General features: G+C 45.7%; 1 protein-coding gene across 2 annotated transcripts in view; it reads left to right on the top strand.

The window, feature by feature from the left end:
* LOC132826371 (leucine zipper putative tumor suppressor 3) overlaps window positions 1–15,022 on the top strand; it is a 194,626-nt gene that overhangs the window by 148,392 nt on the left and 31,212 nt on the right. The window lies entirely within an intron of this gene.

The raw sequence follows: 15,022 nt of genomic DNA, 5'->3' as shown, positions 1-15,022 counted from the left end.
AGCATCTCAGGAATAGAGAATTCGACGTTTCGAGCATAAGCCCTTCATCAGGAATAAGAGAGAGAGAGCCAAGCAGGCTGAGATAAAAGGTAGGGAGGAGGGACTAGGGGGAGGGGCGATGGAGGTGGGATAGGTGGAAGGAGGTCAAGGTGAGGGTGATAGGCCGGAGTGGGGTGGGGGCGGAGAGGTCAGGAAGAGGATTGCAGGTTAGGAGGGCGGTGCTGAGTTGAGGGAACCGACTGAGACAAGGTGGGGGGAGGGGAAATGAGGAAGCTGGAGAAATCTGAATTCATACCTTGTGGTTGGAGGGTTCCCAGGCGGAAGATGAGGCGCTCCTCCTCCAGCCGTCGTGTAGTTGTGTTCTGCCGGTGGAGGAGTCCAAGGACCTGCATGTCCTCGGTGGAGTGGGAGGGGGAGTTAAAGTGTTGAGCCACGGGGTGATTGGGTTGGTTGGTTCGGGCGGCCCAGAGGTGTTCTCTGAAGCGTTCCGCAAGTAAGCGGCCTGTCTCACCAATATAGAGGAGGCCACATCGGGTGCAGCGGATGCAATAGATGATGTGTGTGGAGGTACAGGTGAACTTGTGGCGGATATGGAAGGATCCCTTGGGGCCTTGGAGGGAAGCGAGTGTGGAGGTGTGGGCGCAAGTTTTACATTTCCTGCGGTTGCAGGGGAAGGTGCCGGGGGTGGAGGTTGGGTTGGTGGGGGGTGTGGATCTGACAAGGGAGTCACGAAGGGAGTGGTCCTTGCGGAACGCTGATAGGGGAGGGGAGGGAAATATATCCTTGGTGGTGGGGTCCGTTTGGAGGTGGCGGAAATGGCGGCGGATAATACGTTGTATGCGCAGGTTGGTGGGGTGGTAGGTGAGAACCAGTGGGGTTCTGTCTTGGTGGCGGTTGGAGGAGCGGGGCTCAAGGGCGGAGGAGCGGGAAGTGGAGGAGATGCGGTGGAGGGCATCGTCGATCACGTCTGGGGGGAATCTGCGGTCCTTGAAGAAGGAGGCCATCTGGGCTGTGCGGTGTTGGAATTGGTCCTCCTGGGAGCAGATGCGGCGGAGACGAAGGAATTGGGAATATGGGATGGCGTTTTTACAGGGGGCAGGGTGGGAGGAGGTGTAGTCCAGGTAGCTGTGGGAGTCAGTCGGTTTATAATAGATGTCTGTGTTGAGTCGGTCGCCCGAGATAGAAATGGAAAGGTCTAGGAAGGGGAGGGAGGAGTCTGAGACAGTCCAGGTGAATTTCAGGTCGGGATGGAAGGTGTTAGTAAAGTTGATGAACTGTTCAACCTCCTCGTGGGAGCACGAGGCAGCGCCGATACAGTCATCGATGTAGCGGAGGAAAAGGTGGGGGGTGGTGCCAGTGTAGTTGCGGAAGATGGACTGTTCCACATATCCTACGAAGAGGCAGGCATAGCTGGGGCCCATGCGGGTGCCCATGGCAACTCCTTTAGTTTGGAGGAAGTGGGAGGATTGAAAAGAGAAGTTATTCAGGGTGAGGACCAGTTCAGTCAGTCGAAGGAGGGTGTCAGTGGAAGGGTACTGGTTGGTGCGGCGGGAAAGGAAGAAGCGGAGGGCTTTGAGTCCTTCGTGATGGGGGATGGAGGTGTACAGGGACTGGATGTCCATAGTGAAAATAAGGCGTTGGGGACCGGGGAAGCGAAAATCCTGGAGGAGGTGGAGGGCGTGGGTGGTGTCCCGAACGTAGGTGGGGAGTTCTTGGACTAAAGGGGACAGGACCGTGTCGAGGTATTGGGAGATGAGTTCGGTGGGGCAGGAGCAGGCTGAGACAATGGGTCGGCCGGGGCAGGCAGGTTTGTGGATTTTGGGCAGGAGGTAGAAACGGGCGGTGCGGGGTTGTGGGACTATGAGGTTGGAGGCGGTGGATGGGAGATCCCCTGAGGTGATGAGGTCCTGGATGGTCTGGGAGATGATGGTTTGGTGGTGGGAGGTGGGGTCGTGGTCAATCAGCGTTCCGCAAGGCCCACTCCCTTCGTGACTCCCTTGTCAGATCCACACCCCCCACCAACCCAACCTCCACCCCCGGCACCTTCCCCTGCAACCGCAGGAAATGTAAAACTTGCGCCCACACCTCCACACTCGCTTCCCTCCAAGGCCCCAAGGGATCCTTCCATATCCGCCACAAGTTCACCTGTACCTCCACACACATCATCTATTGCATCCGCTGCACCCGATGTGGCCTCCTCTATATTGGTGAGACAGGCCGCTTACTTGCGGAACGCTTCAGAGAACACCTCTGGGCCGCCCGAACCAACCAACCCAATCACCCCGTGGCTCAACACTTTAACTCCCCCTCCCACTCCACCGAGGACATGCAGGTCCTTGGACTCCTCCACCGGCAGAACACAACTACACGACGGCTGGAGGAGGAGCGCCTCATCTTCCGCCTGGGAACCCTCCAACCACAAGGTATGAATTCAGATTTCTCCAGCTTCCTCATTTCCCCTCCCCCCACCTTGTCTCAGTCAGTTCCCTCAACTCAGCACCGCCCTCCTAACCTGCAATCCTCTTCCTGACCTCTCCGCCCCCACCCCACTCCGGCCTATCACCCTCACCTTGACCTCCTTCCACCTATCCCACCTCCATCGCCCCTCCCCCTAGTCCCTCCTCCCTACCTTTTATCTCAGCCTGCTTGGCTCTCTCTCTCTTATTCCTGATGAAGGGCTTATGCTCGAAACGTCGAATTCTCTATTCCTGAGATGCTGCCTGGCCTGCTGTGCTTTGACCAGCAACACATTTGCAGCATGTTCAAATACAGCAAGATCCGGACTGTATCCAGGCTTAGGTTGACAAATAGGAAATATTATTTAGAGTCATAGAGTCACAGAGATGTACAGCAGGGAAACAGACCCTTCGGTACAACTCGTCCTCACCGACCAGATATCCCAACCCAATCTAGTCCCACCTGCCAGCACCTGGCCCATATCCCTCCAAACCCTTCCTATTCATATACCCATCCAGATGCCTGTTAAATGTTGCAATTGTACCCGCCTCCACCACTTCCTCTGGCAGCTCATTCCATACATGTACCACCTTTTGTGTGAAAAGGTTGCCCCATAGGTCTCTTTTATATCTTTCCCCTCTCACACTAAACCTATGCCCTCTAGTTCTGGACTCCCCACCCCAGCGAAAAGACTTTCCTATCCATGCCCCTCATTATTTTATAAACCGCTATAAGGTCACTGACGTTCCAGGGAAAACAACTCTCCCTATAGCTCAGATCCTCCAATCCTGGCAACATCCTTGTAAATCTTTTCTGAACCCTTTCAAGTTTCACAACATCTTTCCGATAGGAAGGAGACCAAAATTGCACGTAATACTCTAACCAGTGTCCTATACAGCTGCAACATGATCTCCCAACTCCTGTACTCAATACTCTGACCAATAAAGGAAAGCATACCAAACGCCTTCACTATCCTATCTACCTGCGACTCCTCTTTCAAGGAGCTATGAACCTGCACTCCAAAGTCTCTTTCGTTCAGCAACACTCCCTCAGACCTTACCATTAAGTGTATAAGTCTTGCTAAGATTTGCTTTCCCAAAATGCAGTACCTTGTATTTATGTAAATTAAACTCATCTGCCACTTCTCAGCCCATTGGCCCATCCGATCAAGATCCCATTGTAATCTGAAGTAACCTTCTTCACTGTCCACTACACCTCCAATTTTGGTGTCATCTGCAAATTTACTAACTATACCACTTATGCTCCCATCCAAATCATTTATATAATTGATGAAAAGTAGGGGACCCAGCACCGATCCTTATGGCACTCCACTGGTCGCAGGCCTCCAGTCTGAAAAACAACCCTCCACCACCACCCTCTGTCTTCTACCTTTGAGCCCATCCTGCATCCAAATGGCTAGTTCTCCCTGTATTCCATGAGATCTAACCTTGCTAATCAATCTCCCATGGGCAATCTTGTCAAATGCCTTACTGAAGTCTATATAGATCACATCTACCGCTCTGCCCTCATCAATCCTCTTTGTTACTTCTTCAAAAAACTCAATCAAGTTTGTGAGACATGATTTCCCACACACAAAGCCATGTTGACTATCCCGAATCAGTCCTTGCCTTTCCAAATACATGTACATCCTGTTCCTCAGGATTCCCTCCAACAACTTGCCTACCACTGATGTTAGGCTCACCGGTCTATAGTTCCCTGGCTTGTCCTTACCACTTTTCTTAAATAGTGGCACCTCATTAACCTCCAGTCTTCCGACACCTCTCCTGTGACTATCGATGATACAAATATTTCACTAAGAGCCCCAGCAATCACTTCTCTGGCTTCCCACAGAGTTCTAGGGTACACCTGATCGGGTCCTGGGGATTTATCCACTTTTACCTGTTTCAAGACATCCAGCACTTCCTCTTTTGTAATATGGACATTTTTCAAGATGTCACCGTCTATTTGCCTACACTCTATATCTTCCATGTCTTTTTCCACAGTACATACTGATGCAAAATACTCATTTAGTATCTGCCCATCCCCTGCGGCTTCACACAAAGGGCACCTTGCTGATCTTTGAGGGGTCCTATTCTGTCCCTCGTTACCCTTTTGTCCTTAATGTTTTTGTAAAAACCCTCTGGATTCTCCTTAACTCTATTTGCCAAAGTTATCTCATGTCCCCGTTTTGCCCTCCTGATTTCCCTCTTAAGTATACTCCTACTGTCTTTATACTCTTCTAAGGATTCACTCGATCTAGCCTGTCTATACCTGACATATGCTTCCTTCTTTTTCTTAATCAAACCCTCTATTTCTTTAGTCATGCAGCATTCCCTGGACCTACAAGCCTTTCCTTTCACCCTGACAGGGATATACTTTCTCTGGATTCTCTTAATCTCATTTCTGAAGGTTTCCCATTTTCCAGCCGTCCCTTTACCTGTGAACATCTGTGCTTGTGCCACACAAATGCCAGGCAATGACCATCTCCAAGAAGAGACAATCTTAACACTGCTCCTTGATATTCAATAGTGTTACCTTCACTGAATCCTCACTATCAACATCCTGAGGGTTATAATTGATCAGAAACTCAACTGGACTCACCACATAAACACAGTGGCTACAAGACCCAGATCAGACGCTAGGAATACTGCAGCGAATAAATCACCTCCTGATCCCCTTTTGCCTGGATCAGTGCAACTCCAATAACACTTAAGGAGCTTGACACCATCCAGGACAGACCAGCCATTTGGTTAGCACTACATCCATAAGCATCCACTCCCTCCACCACTGACGCTCAGTAGCAGCAATGTGTACTGTCTGCAAGATGCACTGCAGAAATTCCCCAAAGACCCTCAGACAGCACCTTCCAAACCAGGGACCACTTCCATCTAAAAGAACAAGGGCAGCAGATACACGGGAGCACCAGCACCTTTAAGTTCCCCTCCAAGCCACTCACCATCTTGATGTGGAGGTGCAGGTGTTGGACTGGGATGGACAAAAGCAGAAATCACATGACAACAGGTTATAGTCCAATAGGTTCATTTGAAATCACAAGTTTTCAAAGTGAGGGGTGTGTTTCCCTCCACCTGATGAAGGAGCAGTGCTCTGAAAGCTTGTGAATTCAAATAAACCTGTTGGATTATAACCTGGTATCGTGTGACTTCTGACTTTACTCACCATCCTGACTTGGAAATGTATCACTGTTCCCTCAGTGTCACTGGGTCAAATCCTGGAATTCCCTCCCTAAGGGAGTTGTGGGTCAACCCACAGCAGGCAGACTGTAGCGGTTCAAGAAGGTAGTTCACCACCACCTTCGCAAGGGCAACTAGGGATGGGCAGTAAATGCTGGCCCAGCCAGCGACACCCACATCTCACAAAAAATAACTAAAAACAAGGAAATGGTTTCTGATTATTTACCATGTCCAACCAATTTATCATTTTAAATGCCAACATGAGATACTGTCTAACCATCTGCTCCACAGTAATTGGTCAGCAAGGACCATATGATCTAAGCATCTGAAGAGCAGGAGAATCGACGTTTTGAGCATAAACCCTTCAGTAGGAAGATTCCTGCTCCTTGGATGCTGTCTGACCTGCTGTGCTTTTCCAGTACCACACTCTCCAGCATCTGCAGCCCTCACTTTCTCTTAGTCTAAGCATCTGTTTGTTTTTATCTTCACTTGTCTTTTTGCCAGTAGAGACGTTGCGCTCTATTTTACCTGGGCTTGTGCTTTCCCCTCCTTTTCTGAGTTTTCAAGCAAGCATGTAGATACCTCAGCACTGTCAAAGTATAGGCCTCCATTTATGTGCTCAATAATATTCCCAAATGAATAGTTGCAAAAATACTTCTGATGATTTTACAAGGATACAGGAAGGTCAATGCACAAGTTCTGCTTGTCGGAATGACAAGACTTTAACTTTCAAATTACACTGCACTACATTCGATCCTGCAGCTCAGACGGCAGCTACTCAGTCTGTGGAATCGAGCTGTCCATTTATTTTCATTATTCTCTCAGTTATTGTCTTCCTTCTATACTGATTAACACTTTTAAAAAGCAAAGTTTATGGGTTTTACTTCCAACCCTGTTACTACCCAGAGATTATATTTCCTAAGAGCTCTCTGTTCAAAGGAATTTTCCCTGACCCCACTCTCTTTATTGCTCTATTTATTGCTTACATTTTCAGAGTTGGCAACGGGTGGAACTCAATTTTCTCCCTTTGCTTTATGAAACTTTTATCGATTTGAATGGTTCTACCCAATGTCCTCATGATCAGAACCTCAAAGCTCCAGCCTCTCCACAGTGCAATAATAGGTGTCTTATTCCTGAATCCATGATGTTTGCTGATTGATTGTTTAATGAAGGCATCAATCTATTCATTTTAAAATAGTGATGGAAAGGGATAGACCAGATCTAAAAGTTGAAGTTCTAATTTGGAGAAAGGCCAATTTTGTCGGTATTAGGCAAGAACTTTTGAAAGCTGATTGGGGGCAAATGTTCGCAGGTAAAGGGACGGCTGGAAAATGGGAAGCCTTCAGAAATGAGATAACAAGAATCCAAAGAAAGTATATTCATGTCAGGGTGAAAGGAAAGGCCAGTAGGTACAGGGAATGCTGGATGACTAAAGAAATTGAGGGTTTGGTTAGGAAAAAGAAGGAAGCATATGTCAGGTATAGACAGGATGGATCGAGTGAATCCTTAGAAGCGTATAAAGGAAGTAGGAGTATACTTAAGAGGGAAATCAGGAGGGCAAAACGGGGACATGAGATAGTTTTGGCAAATACAATTAGGGAGAATCCAAAGGGTTGTTACAAATATATTAAGGACAAAAGGATAACTAGGGACAGAATAGGGCCCCTCAAAGATCAGCAAGATCAGCAAGATAGCCTTTGTGTGGAGCCACAGAAAATGGGGGAGATACTAAATGAATATTTTGCAACAGTATTTACTGTGGAAAAGGATATGGAAGGTATAGACTGTAGGGAAATAAATGGTGACATCTTGCAAAATGTCCAGATTACAGAGGAGGAAGTGCTGGATGTCTTGAAACGGTTAAAGGTGGATAAATCCCCAGGATCTGATCAGGTGAACCCAAGAACTCTGTGGGAAGCTAGAGAAGTGATTGCTGGGCCTCTTGCTGAGATATTTGTATCATCGATAGTCACAGGTAAGGTGCCGGAAGACTGGAGGTTGGCAAACATGGTGCCACTGTTTAAGAAGGGTGGGAAGGACAAGCCAGGGAACTATAGACCAGTGAACCTGACCTCAGTGGTGGGCAGATTGTTGGAGGGAATCCTAAGGGACAGGATGTACATGTATTTGGAAAGGCAAGGACTGATTAGGGATAGTCAACATATCTTTGTGCGTGGGAAATCATGTCTCACAAACTTGATTGAGTTTTTTGAAGAAATAACAAAGAAGATTGATGAGGGCAGAGCAGTAGATGTGATCTATATGGACTTCAGTAAGGTGTTCGACAAGGTTCCCCAAGGGAGGCTGATTAGCAAGGTTAGATCTCATGAAATACAGGGAGAACTAGCCATTTGGATACAGAACTGGCTCAAAGGTAGAAGACAGAGGGTGGTGGTGGAGGGTTGTTTTTCAGACTGGAGGCCTGTGACCAGTGGAGTGCCACAAGGGTTGGTACTGGGTGCCCTACTTTTTGTCATTTACATAAATGATTTGGATGCAAGCATAAGAGTTCCAGTTAGTAAGTTTAGTAAGTAAGAACAAAGAGACCTTGGAGTGCAGGTTCATAGCTCCTTGAAAGTGGAGTCGCAGGTCGATAGAATAGTGAAGAAGGCGTTTGGTATGCTTTCCTTTATTGGTCAGGGTATTGAGTACAGGAGTTGGGAGGTCATTTTGCGGCTATGCAGGATATTGGTTAGGCCACTGTTTGAATATTGCATGCAATTCTGGTCTCCTTCCTATCGGAAAGATGTTGTGAAACTTGAAAGGGTTCAGAAAAGATTACAAGGGTGTTGCCGGGGTTGGACGATCTGAGCTACAGGGAGAGGTTGAACAGGCTGGGGCTGTTTTTCCTGGAGCGTCGGAGGCTGAGGGGTGACCTTATAGAGGTTTACAAAATTATGAGGGGCATGGATAGGATAAATAGGCAAAGTCTTTTCCTGGTGTCAGGGAGTCCAGAACTAGAGGGCATTGGTTTTGGGTGAGAGGGGAAAGATATAAAAGAGACCGAAGGGGCAACTTTTTCACGCTGAGGATGGTACGTGTATGGAATGAGCTGCCAGAGGAAGTGGTGCAGGCTGGTACAATTGCAACATTTAAGAGGCATTTGGATGGGTATATGAATAGGAAGGGTTTGGAGGGATATGGGCCGGGTGCTGACAGGTGGGACTAGAATGAGTTGGGATATCTGGTCGGCATGGGCGGGTTGGACCGAAGGGTCCATTTCCATGCTGTACATCTCTATGACTCTAACATAGAAAGAATGTTTTGTGTTTAGATGGTGCTCATCATCAACACTAGATGTCCCACAGCACATTTAAAATGTAGTGACAGCTCAAAAGACAAAGGATATTCATTAAGCTCTTTAAGCATTCACACACTAGTGAATTCCAGGATCATTTATACCTACCATTTTATTGATACCTCCTTCCCCATCCCAAACCTACACAGTTTTGATTATAATGAATGAAAACAAAAAAAAGTAAAAGTCAATATTCCAAGTCCATTGGGTCTTATTCAGAACTGTTGGCACAGTCATGTTGGACTTGGACCATTAATTGTTTTCTCTCTCTGCAAATTCTGCCAGACCTACTGGGTTTCTCCAGGATTCTTCCTGTTTTACTTCAAATCTCCAGTGTCCCCAGTACTTAGCTTTTGTTTCACCCTGTTGATTGTGACTGGGATATCATTGATTCCTTTGTTGTCATAGTGGATCAGGTCACTTTGACCAAATAAAATGGCTGGCACACAGAGATAACCAGGCCTTGTAGGTCCCTGACCTCGCATGCCACTTCTCAGCTTGGAAAAAAAAGCAGGCAATAGTGTAACCAGCTTTGACATGCCTGAGGACCCTGTTCCTCCTCATTCGATGTTACTTCCATGTCGGTGAGGCGGTACTAGGCCTTCCTGTTTCACGGATCATGATTTTGCCTGTGGAAAGAGTCGCAAGCATACATTTAGGAATTTGGAATTTCGCTGCACTGTGTGATCTTGTCCAGGGGGTTTGTGCTTTAACCAGCAGGAGGAACGGACTAACGTAAGAAAGCATGGAATGAGAATCAACCATTTGATCCATCAGAGTCCATTCTTTCGACTGACTCCTACAATCTAACCTGTCACTGACTTCAACCCTGAGTATTTCATCTCTGAAGAAAAGGCTGTCCAAACTCTCTCTCCCTGTTCCAATTATATCTAGTCCGACATTAATCATTCTTGACTAGTTGCTTTTCTTGGCATGACATTGAATCTAGCAACTGAGGAATCATGTTCCACAAAGCACTCGGTCATCTCAAGTTCCTTAAATGCTTACAAGTTATTGGTCTATCCCCTAACCATATGTTCGGTGACTGAGCTCTGTTTTGTTTTAAGAGGTGTTAATCAGCCAAGTATTAGCTGCTTCTTTGGGAGTGCATTCCACGTCCTTGTTCTTCAGAGGCAAGAACACTTCCTCAAGTCTGATACTTCTCCAGAATCTGTGGATGCAACCACAGATATGTTATAGCTAAAAGGCCTGAGGAAAGTGGACGTCTGTATTGGAACAGAAAGAGAGAGATTCCATCATGGTATTCTATATTATGAACAGTCCTGTGATGATAAATGGACTGATTTCACCATTTAACAGGGGCATTAGGAGTCAGTTTTGATTCCGGAAGAATGAAGAGAAAACTGAGAAGTTAATTTTTCACAAAATAGGTTTTTGCACTCCAGGAGAAATGATTGAAATTTAATAGGATTCACTTCCAATTATTGGTGAATGGAGAATCTGAGGTTGATAAGAGTTGTAATGAAATGTCTCAAGGAGATGATAAACTAAGATGTGGCTAAGATCAAGTTCAGGTTGTGAAAGTGGAAATACAAAAAGAAATCACAGATTGTGAAATTTATATTGTATTAGAAGAATTGTATTAATAATGAATTCTGCTCTTGTGAAGGAAGGGTCATCAATCCTGTTCTGCTTATTTTGTCCTTTTTTTCCCACCTTTACTGGCTATGGTCCAGCTGCCAAGTCCCGATGTCTGGAATTCTCTCCCTAAACATAGCTGCATCTCATCTGCTAACCCCTCTGTATGACACGAGTTAGAACCTCCCTCTTTGACTAAGCTTTTGGTCACCTGACCTAGTATCTCTCTACCAGGTTGAATTTCCTAAATCTTATCTTTACTGCTGGATCCATTCACCCAGCCGATGTAGATCAGTAATTACCAATCAGTCATTACATTCACATGAGGTACTGGCAACAGAGGTGCTGTACAAATGTAAATTGTTGTTGGCGATGTGGTTGTGAGAGTGATGAGTTCATCAGACTGAACTCTGAACATTCGGGAGACTGACCAGAGATTTTCTGTGATCTACAGGAAGTGAGAGAGGGAATTGCAGAGGCCCCAGTAGATATACTTTGGGGCTCTATTGAATGTGGGAGTGTGCCAAAGAAATGGATCACCACTAATGGACATCTATATTTAAGGAGGGAGAGTGTTACTGCTGGTAATTGAGGGCTAGTTAGTTTAATATCTTGGATAGTAAATTAGTTGGATACAAAGCAATTGGGACTGGTCACTGATCCCAATACCAGGATGAGCAGACAAAGTTAAAAATCACACAGAGATTCAACATCAGCTATACCCCTCACCGACCCATCCTTTGGAGAAGCCGGTGTTGGACTGGGGTGGACAAAGTTAAAAATCACACAACACCAGGTTATAGTCCAACAGGTTTATTTGGAAGCACTAGCTTTTGAAGTGCTGCTCTTTCTTCAGGTAGCTAATGCTTCCAAATAAACCTGTTGGACTATAATCTGGTGTTGAGTGATTTTTAACTTTGTCCACCCCAGTCCAACACCGGCTTCTCCAAAGGATGGGTCGGTGAGGGGTATAGCTGATGTTGAATCTCTGGCCTGGTTTAGATATGGGCAATGAATAGGCCTCACCAGACACTCTCTGATGAATTGGCATTGAATTTCAGACAGGAGTGCCGCTAACAGTGCAGGAAGGGTAATCAGGAATGGGGAAGGAACTGAGACAGGGCAGCAGGAGGGGAGATGGTTCGGTGAAGAAGATGATGGTTTGCAGATCAAGCTGAAGCCAACAAAAATCTTTCAGCTCCAAAACCGAGCATCTCTTTTTAAAAAAAGACAGTACCTTTTTCTGATGCCCACCTCCAGTTTGGCCTCTTTAAAATGTCAGTGGTTTCTCAAAAGGATTTTATTTCCTGCTGTAACTCCAATATATAACCTGGAATACTGCAATCTGGAACACTTTACTTCAGGATGTCACCGAGAGAGTCTGTTAAAATGGAATGAGGTATAGTTTCGAAAACAAAGACAGGATGTGGAAAAAAGTGCAAGTTAGAGTTCAGGCAAAATTAGCCAGACTGCTGCCATCTGTGTTCACAGTATCGCTGAAATATTATAGCATAGGATGACACCATTCAGACCATCATGTATATACTGATATCCAATGAGGGCAGCACAGTGGCTCAGCAGTTAGCATTGCTGCCTCACAGCGCCAGGGACCCGAGTTTGATTCCAGCTGTGGGCGACTGTCTGCGTGGAGTTTGCGCATTCTCCCTGTGTCTGTATGGGTTTCCTTCGGGTGCTCTGGTTTCCTCCCATGGTCCAACAAATGTGCAGGTTAGGGTGGATTGGCCATGCCAAATTGCCTGTAGTTTCCAGGATTGTGTAGGTTAGTGGATTAACCATGGAGAATGCAGGATTATAAGGTAGGGTCTGGATGGGATGCTCTTTGGAGGCTCAGTGTGGGCTCTATGTGCCAATTGACCTCTCCCTGCAGTGCAGGGATTCTATGAATGGGCAACGTGTCTTAGTGCATACTCCTATCTTTTTTCCTTGTCCCCTTCCAATCACTCTTATACTGTGACTCTGTTTATAGACCAAATGAAGGAGATTATAATTAGAACCTGGAGTAGTATCATTCAACAAGTGTGAACGGAGATTTGAGTTTACTGCTTTAACTTTCCAGATCATTGCAAGGAGCTTTGTTAGGCAGTGTGATAGGTACAAGGTTTGGAGTGGGGCTTGCAAACTGATTTGTTTAAAATCAAACAGCGCTGTCAGGTTGGGGAAGCTAGAAGCAGCACCTGTTATTTGTACAGAGACAGCATATTCAGCAGGGAGATGGAGGGGAAAATATGAGTGATGCAATTGCTTTGGGAGCAGATGCCTTGTAAAATCCCACAGGAAATTTTAAGAAAGAGAACCTTGACGTTTTATTTCAAATAGAAACATTACACACAGATAAAATACACAGTGGAAAAGTTTCCGTCAATCTGTTGACTGTCTTCGTGTTTGTTGATGGATCTTTTGATTGTCACATAAGTACATGACAGCACGATGTGCCTCAACGCTACTAGCTTGTTATTCTGAAGCACTCTACTTGATGATTGCCGTGTTCCAAATGTTGCTTTCTGTATTACAATCGGTGCCCTACAATCTCTCAATTCTCTGTGTACAGATAGTTCACCAGCCCCTGCTCTGAATCTTTTACTCTTTAAGGTGTCAGCTGGGGCTCAGCTGATGTACTCTCCCTTCTGAATCACGAGGTTCTCGGTTCAAGTCCAGCTGCAGATGAAGAGGTGAATAGGAAGAAAATCAAAGTTAGATATTCATCAAAAGACTCATCAAAATTCATGAGCTCCCAGAATCAGTTCTGTGCTTTTTATTTTCAACTCATAAGTAACCACAACTTGAAGAAAGGAGAACAAAACGAGGAAGTTATTGGAGCATGTTTTAAAAAAAAGTAAGTCAACCATGATTGAAAACATCACTATGAAAACGTCACTATTGTAATTGGTGAGGGATGTACCTGAGTTCAGAGTTCACCCTTTCTTGAAAGTGGCATAGAATCAGCTGCTGAGTTACTCGGTTACTGTCTAAATACCACATGTCCACTTTTGTTAGATCCAACCTCTAAGCTCGATGAGCAGCAGCCTGTATATATACAGATCATTTCTGGCTTCACAGAAACGTAATCAGGCTAAAACTGAGAGTGGATTAAAGGCAGAGACTTTTGGACAAGTGATTAAAAGCTTGGATGAAAATGTAATTTTTAAAGAGTCTGTTAATTTGAAGCAATCAAGCATGGTGAAGCAGCCCCCAGGCTTTGAGAGGGAACTGCAAATCCAGTCCTTGATACCAATGGGGCCCAGGTTTTCGTGGCTTTACTAGGAGCAGTAATCACTGGGCCTGGGGCTTAGCCCTCTTGACCAAACCCAATATGTTACTGCACTCTGATGGGCCCCTAGCAACAAAGTAGTGCCTGGTTAATCAGTACTTAGATGTAAAATATGTCTTATTTATATCAATGGCTTGGAGGAATAGATAGTATATATGGTTGCTACGTTGGCTGAAGATATGGAGATAAGAAATTGTGAAGAGGACAGAAGGAATCTGCAATGTGCTTTTAGATAGGTTAAACAAATAGGCACACATTTGGCAGCTGGAGTATAGTGTGAGAAAATGCAAACTTTTGTCTAACTTTGGCAGGAAGAATAGAAAAGCAGCATATTATTTAAGAGGAGACAGAATGTAGAACACTGAGATGCAGAGGGATCTAAGCATCCTGTTATATTACCCCAGGTTGCAGCAAATGTTCAACAAGTTAAATGGTATGTTGTTGGTACTTACCCCATATAAAAGTGTTGGAATGTAAATGTAGAGCTGTTTAACTGTAGTGCACCATGACCTGTCACCAATGGATAAAGTACAGACCTAATGCATATGCAAACTGGGGTCAAGCAAGGCTGTGTCACTGCACCAATGCTGTTCATCATCTTCCTCATTGCAACAATGCACTTCTCCGTCCCCATGAAGCTCATTGCTGAAGGGCGACTACTCGACAGGACACATGGGAAACTATTCAGCCTCCTGTCCTGAATCAGGACCACCCTTCATCAAACTGCTGCACACAGGTACACTTGTATGTGCACACACTCGGAGGCCAAGATCCAAACCATTATCTGTGCATTCATAGCGATTAAGCCTTAGGCTGAATGCTGGAAGACAAATATCCACTGCCAATAATGAAAATAGAAAATGCTGGAGAAACTCAGCATGTCTGGCAGCATCTGTGGACAGAGAAACAGTTAATTCCACTTCTTCAGAAAACCACTACTTTTAATATTACATTAAATTTGCAATCTTGTTGATTAGATTCCCTACAGAGTGAAAACGGGCGATTTGGCCCCACCAGTCCACTCCGACCCTCCGAAGAGTGACATACCCAGACCCATTCCCCTCTGACTAATGCACCTGACATTATCGGCAATTTAGCATGGCCAATCCGCCTGACCTGCACATCTTTGGACTGGGGAAGGAAACCGGAGCACCCAGAGGAAACCCACACAGACAGGGGGAGAATGTG

Source organism: Hemiscyllium ocellatum, chromosome 1, assembly GCF_020745735.1.
Source record: "Hemiscyllium ocellatum isolate sHemOce1 chromosome 1, sHemOce1.pat.X.cur, whole genome shotgun sequence".
In the NCBI taxonomy this organism is placed as follows: Eukaryota; Metazoa; Chordata; class Chondrichthyes; order Orectolobiformes; family Hemiscylliidae; genus Hemiscyllium; species Hemiscyllium ocellatum.
The sequence above is the reverse complement of the archived record's forward strand: the minus strand, read 5'-3'. Positions and strand labels throughout refer to the sequence as shown.